Here is an 11,827-nt window from a genome sequence, read left to right as displayed (position 1 = left end):
CTTGGTAATCTTAGATGATTGGATCCCAATTCCTTGGCAACCCAATCTCTCTAAGCTTGAACAATTGCCCAATTCCTTGATTTATTTGCTCATGGGAAGAGATGAAGTATGGTTACTGATTATACTACATGTATTTCCAAATCAAAGTGTTGGGAGGATTACATGTCACTATATCCGCACAAACCCCAATTTGGTCCAACATGAGAAAGCATTTCTAGCATGATCTCCTCATCCCTTTTCCAAGGCTCAGAGGAGATCCAATTATGGAGAGTTTCTTTTCCAAGACAACTAACCAATTGAATTAAGATCAAAAGCTTTCTAGTAAATCAAGAGAAAAGAAAGAGGAAGAAGATTGCAAACTATAATTGATCCATCAAATTACAACAAAGCTCCCTAACCCAATGAAAGGGGGTTTAGTTTTTCATAGCTCTGGAAAGGGAAACTAATGAAGAAGAATACATTCTAGAGTGACTAAAAGTGCAGAAAAGTAAATATACAAGGTGTAGTTCTCCAAAAGTGGCAAGCTCCTCTCTAGTTCAAAACTACTCCTATATATACTACTCTTCTTGATCTTCTAGTTAGTTCTTCAAGTCTTAGATATGGGCCTTTGATCTTGTGTTGAAGCAGTTACAATCTTTAGTGGGCTCAGCTTTGTTTGTAGAAAAGTGTGAGTTAGGCATGGACGTTAGTTAGGACGTTAGTGGTGTTAACGTTAAGTGAAAATGTGGGTTCGAGAACGTTAGTGACGATCACCTTTTTCATTAACATTCCAACCCAAAATGATCCACGTTAACTTCAACATTAGTGGCACTAACGTGACCACTAACGTTGCCTCTTGGTCCTTCGCAAACGTTATTGTCACTCACCTTTTCCAATAACGTTGCATGACAAAGGTGAGTGTCACTAACTTTGGCTTATCTTGCTTAGCTCCACGTTACTTCTCAAGTTAGTGGTCTTAACATGACCACTAACGTGGGCACTCTTGTGTTGGTCCAATGTTAGTGACAAGGGTGAGTGTCACTAACGTTGGTAATTGATTCCTCATCCCACGTTAGAGTTCACGTTAATTAGATTAACGTGACTCTTAACGTGGCTTAATCTGTGCCTTTGTGGAGCGTTAGTGGAATTCACTTTTACCACTAATGTTGGAGCTCCTCTTTTCCTCCACGTTAGCTACCATGTTAATGTAGTTAACGTGGCAACTAACGTGGGCTATGATGGCTTCGAAGGTGTTATTGGTGGTCACCTTTTCCATTAACGCTACAAGCTTGTCCCCGTTCCACGTTAGTGGTCACATTAATTAGATTAACGTGGCTGCTAACGTGGCTCCTTCTAGCTTCCTTTGTCCTGAAATCAAGCAATTAAAGTGCATTAAAGCTTTGTTCCAAGTCATGAGATTATGCATCATCAATTTTATCATTCAATTCCTACCTAATCCTCATAAAATCATGTAAAGTTCACAATAATTGCTTGAATCAAGGTGTAAGTGTATTTTCATCCAAAACTTGCTTATTTACTAAAAAAATGCATGAAACTACCCTAAAACAGTAAAGAAAAGGTCAGTAAAACTGGCCTAGATGTCCTGGCATCAGGCAGCAGAACCAAATAATGGAGGAGATGCAAGGAAGGCTCTTGGTGACTTTATTGCACCTACTTCTGACTTCTATGGTAGAAGTATCTCTATACCTACCATTAGAGCTAATAACTTTGAGCTTAAGCCTCAGTTAGTCTCTCTAATGCAACTTGCATGTTTCATGGACTTCCACTAGAAGATCCACATTAGTTCTTATCTAAATTCTTGCAAATATGTGACACTATTAGGACCAATGGAGTTGATCCTGAGGTCTACAGACTCATGCTTTTCCCCTTTGCTATTAGATACAGAGCTAGGATATGGGTGGATTCTCAACTTAAGGAAAGTCTAGACTCTTGGGAAAAGTTGGTCAATGCTTTCTTGGCCAAGTTCTTTCCACCTCAAAAGATGAGCAAGCTCAGGGTGAAAGTTCAAACCTTCAGACATTTAGAGGGTGAATCCCTCTATGAAACTTGGGAAAGATACAAGCAACTGATCAGGAGGTATCTTCCTGACATGCTCTCAGAATGGTCTATCCTAGGAATCTTCTATGATGGTCTGTCTGAGATATCCAAGATGTCCTTGAATCATTCTATTGGTGGATAACTCCACTTGAAGAAAACGCTTGAAGAGGCATAGGAACTCATTGAAATAGTTGCAAACAACTAATTCATGTATACTTCTGGAGAAACACTGTGAAAAATGGGTAGCTCCAAAGAAAGGAGTCTTGGAAGTCGACACTCTGAATGCCATATTGGCTTAGAACAAGATCTTGACTAAACAGGTCAATATGATCTCTCAGCATTTGCCGGGATCACAAGCTGCAACTAGCAGCACTCAAGAAGCCTCCTATGAAGGAGAAGCTTATGATTCAGATCAACCTTCACTGGAGGAGGTGAATTACATGGGAGAACCCTATGGAAACACCTATAATTCATCATGGAGGAATCATCCTAACTTTTCATGGAAGGATCAACAGAAGCCTCAGCAAGGCTTCAACAATAATCAAGGTGCAAGAAACCAAAATAGGCTCAACAATAGACCATCATTCCCATATTCTTAGGAACATGGAGACTCCTAGATAGAGCCTTTCTGACTTAGTCACTATAGTCTCCAACCTCTCTAAGACCACTCATAGTTTCATAACTGAAACAAGGTCTACCATTAGAAATCTGGAGGTACAAGTTGGTCAACTGAGCAAGAGGATCCCTGAGACTCCTCCTAACACTTTCCCTAGTAATATTGAAGTGAACCCAAGAGAAGAGTGTAAGGCCATCACAGTGGACATTGAGGCTGAATCTGAATGAGATGATTTGGCGTTGAACGCCAGTAAAAAACTCCCTACTAGGCATTCAACACCCACAAAGGCACTATCACTGGCGTTGAACGCCAGTAAGAAAGACCTTACTGGTCGTTCAACTCTCACAAAGGCATCAGACTAGCGTTCAACGCCAGTAAGGAGGTACTTACTAGGCATTCAACGCCCACTCAAGGCTTCCCTATTGAAGATCTAAAGGCAACTAAGGCTTATGAGGATACTATAGAAGTTCCCTTAAAAGCCTTGTTGCAAATCATGGATTATGAGGATCACTCCTCCTCTGATGAGGAAGAAGAAACTAGGGAAGAGCAAGTTGCTCATTCCCTAGGAATCCTCATGAAGCTGAATGTCATGTGGTTTGGCACAAAGCCATTGGAGGAAGAACCTCCAGTGCTCACTAAGGAACTCAATGCCTTGGTTCAGCAAAAACTACCTCATAAGCTGCCGGATCTCAGACGTTTCCTGGTTCCCTGCACTATAGGCACCATTACCTTTGAGAAGACTCTGTATGACCTAGGGTCAAGCATAAACTTTATGCCACTCTCTGTAATGGAGAGGCTAAGAATCTTTGAGGTACAAGCTGCAAGAATCTCATTAGAGATAGCAGACAAGTCCATGAAAAAGGCTTATGGATTGGTAGAGGATGTCTTAGTAAAGGTTGAAGATGCCTAGCCCTAACTCTCCCCCTGACAAAAGAGAAACAGTTGTGCAGCACCTAATGTTCCAAACTTTCTCTCTCAGTGCAAAGTTATACAGAACCCTCAGATACCAACTCTAAGTTTGGTGTTGGACAGCCATTGTCAAGCACTGAAAATAAAGGTACTAAGAAGAAAGTACCTAAAGGCTGGAGGGATACGAAGATCCCCACTGAAGGCCTCTCACCTGGCATGAGAGTCACCTTCACTGATAATCCAGTCATTCCACACACTGTGAACAGGATCCTGTCTCTAGAACAAGTGAAACTTATCCATGAGAGCACAAGAAAGAATTTTCACTGTAAGGGGAAAATTTTGGGCCCCTATTCATCTCCGTTAGGAGCTAACCGTCAAGCTAGTCACGTTAAAGAAACACTTGTTAGGAGGCAACCCAGCCATAATCAAAGTTATCTCATTTTTTCATTAAGTTTATTTAAGTTATCTCAGTCTAATTTTTATATTTGTTTAAGTTTCTGATCATTGCAGTAGTTAGAACAGAAACAGAAATAGTTAGAGCTGGAAATAGAACACCCTGGAGCAGAGACCTTGCTGGCGTTGAACGCCAGCTAGGGAACACATTGCTGGTGTTGAACGCCAGCCAGGGAGCCTGAAGCTAGCATTGAACGCCAGTAAGGGGGTAGAACCTGGGCATTCAATGCCCTAACAAAGGCATAGACCTGGCGTAGAATGCCAGGAAGGAGGTACCTCAAGGGCGTTCAACACCCAATAAGAGGTACATAACTGGCATTGAACGCCAGCCAGAAGCAGCAGCTGGGCATTCAATGCCCACAAGCTAAAAGGAAACATGACATAAGAAACATAAGAATCATGATGACAAAAATGAAATGTTACCAAGCAGCAGCCAGAAATATGACATGATGACATGTCATCAGAATACCAAACTTAAACCTTACTTGTCCCCAAGCAAGAAAAGAATCATGCAATAAAGATTGACAGTCCAAGGTAAGAGGAATAACAACTCAATGTTCATGGTTGGCTAGTTTTCTATGCATGCCACAATCACAAAAGAAATATAAATGATTGATGCTTCTATCTAGCTCAATTTATGAAATATTTTCCTTATAATTCTTCCTTGAAACCAACTTTTGATTTTCTTATTAGCTTCTTCTTTTGAGTGCTTTGCCCCATGATTTGATAACAAAGCTACGACTTCTAAATGCTTTGTTTTCAAGTATTACCACTTGATACATAAGCACCACAAGCATTTAATTAGAGGACTTCTTTAAGCTCATTTGTTTCTTTTCTTAACTCTCTAATCATTGATGCTTAGAGCCTTGAGCTTTGAGGGAGTGCATTTGTACTTGAGCCTAACCTTGACTCTAAGTGTTTTGTTTTCAAGCTTTTTGCTTGATACATAAACACCACAAGTACTTAACAATGAATTTGTCATTGGTACTCAGAGCCTTCAGCTTTCTCATTCTTTCCCTTTTTCTTTTCTTGCCTTATTTGCATTTGCTTCTTTCAAGGTTTTCATAATTTCCAAAGATTTCACAAAATGTCCTAGATGAAAACTTCAATTAAATAAGATCTAATACAATTGAGCAACAATTAATCATACTAGCCTTCCAATACTTGTATGTACATGCTAAGTTCTTCTTTAATCCCTTGTTTGTTTATGATCATGATACTTTATTGCCTTTGAATTCACACAACTCAAGTTGGTAGTCATAATGTCACAGTAACATGTTACAAATCAAAATTCAAGCTATGCCTATTCATACCATACATGCATACAGAGAATATAAAGACAATCATGCTCTTTAAAGTACTGGAAGCAAGTAGGAGGAGAAAGGAGTGTTGCCACCTTGTAGTTCATCTTCCTTGTTATTGTCATTTTCCTCTTATTCTTCCATTTTCCTTGACAAACTCAGAATGCTTGCCCATCCTCAAGAAACAATTAGAACAATGGCTATAGGGCTAAGATGGATCATGAGTGTCTTACAATGAAAATGTTAGTGGTACATATGTTTAAGCAAGCAAAAATGAAAGATAACAATCAAGGCACAGGAAACAAAGATATTGTGATGGCAAACATAAGAGGGTGTTCATGATACATTGCATAAAGAATGAGTGGCACACCAAACTTAGTGTGACACTTTCACTTGAAATTGATGCAAGTATCCATTAAAGATTGGAACTAAATTTTGTTGCATAGCAACACCAAACTTAGAATGCAACCATATGTCAATTTATTTGAACTAAAACTAAACACAAGGAACTGTTATGTGGTAAATACAATCACCAAGCCAAGAATCTATCATGAGTAAAAATTTCTTAGTAAGGTATTTAACAAAAACAGTCAAGAAGCAAAATAAATGAAAGCATTAAAAACAAAGAAATAACTAAAGTGAATAGAATAACAAAGTGTCAAACCAAAAGAAAAGATAAAACTGCAAAGGCATTATGATTATGCAGAAAAGTGGTGGTGTTGAATAAATTGCATAGAAAATAAGTGGCACACCAAACTTAGAATCTTAGTGTGACACTTTCATTTTTGATTTGATGCAATTATTCAGAAGGATTGAAAACAAATTGTTGCAGGGCAATACCAAACTTAGAATGTAATCATATGCCAACTTATTGAAATTTAAACAAAGCAAAGAAAGAAAATAGACCGAGCAGAGAAATGAAATGTTACCTAAGGTTGGGTTGCCTCCCAACAAGCGCTCTTTTAGTGTCATTAGCTTGACATGTTTGTCTTCACTTTCTTCCTCTTCTTCTAGTTTGTTAAGAGGAATGACCTTAAGGGGAGAGATGAACCAGCTAATGTCCCCTTTCTTGGTCTCCTCCCAGCAAGCTTCTTTCTGCAAATGGCCTGGTTGAGCTTGCTTGCTGGATCAGGGGTAGGCTTGGTGCTCTTGTTAGTTGCCTTCACTTCTTGGATATCAATACTTGGTGGTTGTGTGATGGTTGGAGCTTTATCTTCATTAAAAGCATCTTGAATTGGTGGTTCCATGAGCTCTTCTTCTATGCAACTTTCTGCTTCACTTGAGTTTGGATCTCCTTGATTGTCTTCCTCACTTTCTTGTTCTTCCACTTTCTCCCTTGCACTTAACATTTGAATTACTAGCACTTTCATATTTTTGAGGGAGTTCTCTTGGTCATTCCAGGATCTCTGTGCTTCCCTTTCATATTTTTCAAGCATGGTTTCAAGCCTTGAGAGGCTTTGGTTCATGGAAGTTTGTGTAGACTGTGAGTTTTGGAAGAGATTTTGTGTCAAGGGGTAGTTAAGTGATGAAGAATTTTTCAGATGAAAAACTGGGAGGTGAGGTTTGATAGCTTTTCATGAATGAATTGAAGGTTTGCTCAAGTGATGATAGCTCTTGATAAGTGGAGTATGAATTGTCAAATGCTTTCTGGTTTTGATTCTCCCAAGCACAACTTGAAGAATTGTTAAATTCATCACAGTATGAATCATCTTGTGGCATTGGGAAATAATTTTTCATGTATGTATTGACAACACAATCAAATGATGATGTTCCTTGATGAACAGAAGATGAAACATTGAAATTCCCTTCCCAGCCACAATTTATGTCAGTATCATAGCAATATGAGTCACTTTGTGGCTCTGGAAAATAGTTCATTTCACTTGATTGTTCATACTCTTGTTGATATGCCCAGCTATCATGAGGATCATGACATAAATCATTTTGTGGCTCTGGACAATATCTCATGTGAATTGCTTGATCAATTTGTGGCTCCGGAGCATATCTCCATTGATTGGAGTGCTCAGAATTTGCAATTTCTTGGTGATACTCCCAGCCACCATTAGAGATTGGTGATGGTGAGCAATATCCCATGAAATTGTCTTGCTCATCTTGTGGTTCTGAGACATATCTCCATAGATTGGAGTGCTCAGGATCTATAATTTGTTGGTGACATTCCCAGCCATCATTAGAAATTGGTGATGTTGGGTAATATCCCATAAAATTTGTTTGATCATAAGATGAGTTGAACTCCATTTGAATTTTGTAAAACACACCACCAAAGAAAATTAAAATTCATGTCACAGAGAAGAATTTCTTAGTGAGGCAATAATTCAAACACCTTGCTATCAGCTTAAATCAAAGAACAAAAATAAAGAAAATGCTTGATCTAGACTTCTCACCCACTTAATCATTGTTGATCTAAATCAATCCCCGGCAACGGCGCCAAAAACTTGATGGGTGAAAATTAAGATTTCCACACAAAACTCACCGACAAGTGTACCGGGTCACATCAAGTAGTAATAACTCACAAGAGTGAGGTCGATCCAACAGGGATTGATGGATCAAGCAACTTTAGTGAGGTGATTAGTCTAGTCAAGCTAACAATATTGAGTGATAATTGATGCAGTAGAAAGTAAATGACAAGAAATTTAAAGTGCAGAGAGTAAAATTGACAGAAACTTAAAGAGCAAGAAAAGTAAATTGCATCAAATGTAAAGGAGATTGGGTGCTGGGAATTTAAAGGAAGCAGTAAGCAGAACTTAGAACAATTACAGAGGAATTAAATTACATGAAAAGTAAAAGGAATTGGGTGCTGGAAATTAAAACAGAATTGAAGAATGTGGAGTGCAGTAAACTAAAGGGCTCTCGGATGAAGAAATTCAGAAACAGATCAATTCAGTACCAAAACAAAAATGTAGAAGTGCAGAAGAATCAAAATAGCAAGAGAACTTAGATCACTCATGAAATTCTAAAAGAGAAATTGACAATTACAGAAGAGAGACAATGAAACAGAAAGCAAAACTCATATTTGATCTCCAATTCTTTAAATTAAAAAAGAAAAATTAAAAGAGAGCTCTCTATTCTACTCCTACTCCTACTGCTCTCTATTAGAGCCAGCCTTTTTTTGAAAATGAAACTGATACCTTTTATAGGCTTTTTACAAAATGAAAATGAAATTGAAATTGAAAACAAATTACAATTAAAATAAATTCCTAATCTAATTGTTTCTTGTACCTTTGAGTTATGTTGAAGGGCTTTGCTTGCTTTGGATTTGAGGAAGAATGAATCCGGATGGCTTGATTTAATTGGATCAGTGTGCATTTTGTGAAGCTCCAGTGGAGCGCTCAGTTAAGTTAGTGAATTGAGCGCTACACATGCCTTGTTGTGTTGATGCGTCCAGCCTTGCTTGGTTCAGACATAGCGCTCAGTGAGGAGTTCTTAACGTAGTGCTACATGCCTTGGAGTGAGGCTCCTTCTTCGAACCCTGGCCGCTTCATTTTGGGAGTGTCGCGCCTTGTTTTTCTTCAAACGGGCCACGAAAACGTTGAAAGAGTTAACGTAGCGCTCAATCTTTAAACGCTACCTCCTTGGCTTGATGGGCTTCCTTTGCTTGTGTGGTTCCTCATGGTGCGCTCTGTTCATTTAATGAACGTTACATGCATGCCTTCCTTGCCTAGCATCCATAAGCCCGAGAAAGTTGACAAAATTCACGTAGCGCTCCCTTTCTTCCTTGGATGAGCGCTCCGTTACATTTTATGAACGCTAGGCTTTTTTTGTTTTATATGCATGCTTTGGCTTATTATTACTAATGCCAATGCATTCATCCATTAATTCATTGACCTTAACAATGTATTACATGCATGCTTATTAGTAATGCCGTAAAGCTCATTAATAATGCCAATTGAATAATGCATGGTTCATGATGGCATGCATGCATGCTTTAATTGGCCGTGGTATTCATGGTAATGCATGTGCATATTGTTACGATGGCATTAATAATTAAATGCTTCATGGTCATGGACTATGCTTTTAAAAGTGTGGCCTAAACTTCGAAAGCGTGCTCAAACTTCAAAGTGTATCTCAAAATTCTTCTTTTCTCTTTTTAAGCTTAATTTGTGCTTTTTTTCTTCTTCTTCCACTTATTTCTTACAAAATTTATAAAATCAAAAGATCAAGGAAATATACCATTTAAGCACAAAAGAATGCAATATTTAAGCACTAATTATCAATTTTTTGTATGAAAAAGCATAGAAAAATATGACATGATGACATGTCATCAGGGGCAGGGAACTCAAATTCCCTAACCTCTCAGGATCAGTGGGTACCACAGAATCTCCACCTATCCCACCTTCCTCTCTCTCTCATTTTCACTCTTTCTTTCCAACCCAATTCCCACCCATTCATTCGAACCCAACCTATCACACTCCTATAAATACCCCTTCTTCCTACCCTTCATACACACACCATTCATACACTAAAGCCCTTCTTGGCCGAATCCACTATCCCTCTCCATCTCCTCTATTCTATTCTTCTACTATTTTCCTCCATTTTCTTCATATTTTGCTCGAGGACGAGCAAAGCTTTTAAGTTTGGTGTTAGAAAAGCCTTGCTTTTTGCTTTCCATTCCCACTTATAGCACCCAAAGTCAGAGAATCCTCTAGAAAGAGAAAAGAAAAAGTAGTTGCTTCCACCTCCAAATCTTAGGAGATGTAGAGATTCATCACCAAAACTCATCAAGACCACTTCTATGAAATAGTAGCAAAGAAGAGGGTGTTTCCTGAAGTCCCCTTTAGGCTAAAAAAGAATGAGTACTCGGAGATCCAAAGAGAAATCCGGAGGAGAGGTTGGGAAAGTCCTAACCAATCCTATCCTAGAAGTTGGGATCTTGATGGTGCAAGAATTCTATGCTAATACATGGGTCACTAAAAACCATGACATTAGTGTGAACCCAAATCCAAAAAATGGAGCACCATGGTCCAAGGGCATCTCTTGGATTTCAACCCGGAAAGTGTAAGGTTGGCGCTCTATTTGCCAATGATGCAAGGAGACCCACATCCTTACACTAGGAGAGTCAATTTTGACCAGAGGCTGGACCAAGTCCTTTCAGATATTTGTGTGGAAGGAGCTCAGTGGAAGAAGGATGCTCAAGGCAAGTCTATCCAACTGAGAAGGCTTGACCTCAAGCCCGTAGCTAGAGGATGGTTGGAATTTATCTAACGCTCTATCATCCCTGCTAGCAATCGGTCAAAAGTGACCATTGACAAAGCCATCATGATTCATTGCATCATGATTGGAAGTGAGCTAGAGGTACATGAGATAATACCTCAAGAGTTGTACAAGAAAGCTGAAAAGCCTTCCCCCTTAGCAAGGTTGGCATTCCCCCACCTTATTTGTCATCTATGCAATTCAGTTGGAATTTTCATAGAAGAAGACAGTCCTACTAAGGAGGACAAGCCCATCACTAAGAAGAGGATGGAGCAAATTAGAGAGTCAGCACATGGACCACAGTAAGAGCATGTGGAGCTGCCTCAACAAAAAATCTCAAAGATGCCTCAAGGGATGTATTTTCCTCCTTAAGGCTATTGGGACCAATTACACACTTCTCTAGAAGAATTGAGCTCTAGCATGGATCAACTAAGGATGGGACATCAAGAGCATTCTACCATCCTCCATGACATAAGAGAAGATCAAAGAGTCATGAGAGAAGAACAAAGAGTTTTGAGGGAAGAACAATAGAGGCAGGGGTGTGACATAGAAGAAATCAAACACTCCATTGGATCCTCCAGAAAGAGTAGTAGCCGTCATCACTAAGGGGGATTCGTTCCCTTAATTCCCTGTACTTATTTATTTTTTCTGTTTTCCATGTATTTTGTTTTATTGTTTGGTTTTAGTGCATGATCATCTTTATTTTATGTCTTAAAGTTATGAAATATTCCATGCATCTATCACCTTGCTTAAAAGAAAATTTTATTTGAAAAAGAAAAGTAAGATACATGAATTTTGAGTTATATATTAAGAGTAGTTCAATTATTTGATGTGGTGGTATTACCTTTTATTTTCTGAATGTATGAATGAACAGTGCATATTTGATGTTGGAGTTAAAGAATATTGGCTCTTGAAAGAATGATGATGAAAGTGAAGTGTTATTGGTAATCTAAAAAAATCCAAAATTTGATTCTTGAAGTAAGAAAAAGTAGCAAAAAGTAATAAAAGAAAAAATTATATGGGAAAAAATGCGAAAAAAATATAGCAGAAAAAGAAAAAGCCAATAAGATCTTTAAACCAAAAGGCAAGAGCAAAAAGCCAGTAGCTCTTAAAACCAAAAGGCAAGAGCAAGGATCCAAGGCTTTGAGCATCAATGGTTAAGAGGGCCTAAAAGAAATATCTTAGCCTAGGCAGTTCAATTGAGCTGCTTCCTTTACTATATGCTTGTGGTGTGAAGGTGTCAAGTGAAAAACTTGAAACTGAGCAGTTAAAGTCGTAATCCAAAGCAAAGAGTGTGCTTAAGAAC

Source organism: Arachis duranensis, chromosome 4, assembly GCF_000817695.3.
Source record: "Arachis duranensis cultivar V14167 chromosome 4, aradu.V14167.gnm2.J7QH, whole genome shotgun sequence".
Taxonomy (NCBI): Eukaryota; Viridiplantae; Streptophyta; class Magnoliopsida; order Fabales; family Fabaceae; genus Arachis; species Arachis duranensis.
This window is presented reverse-complemented; position numbering follows the sequence as displayed.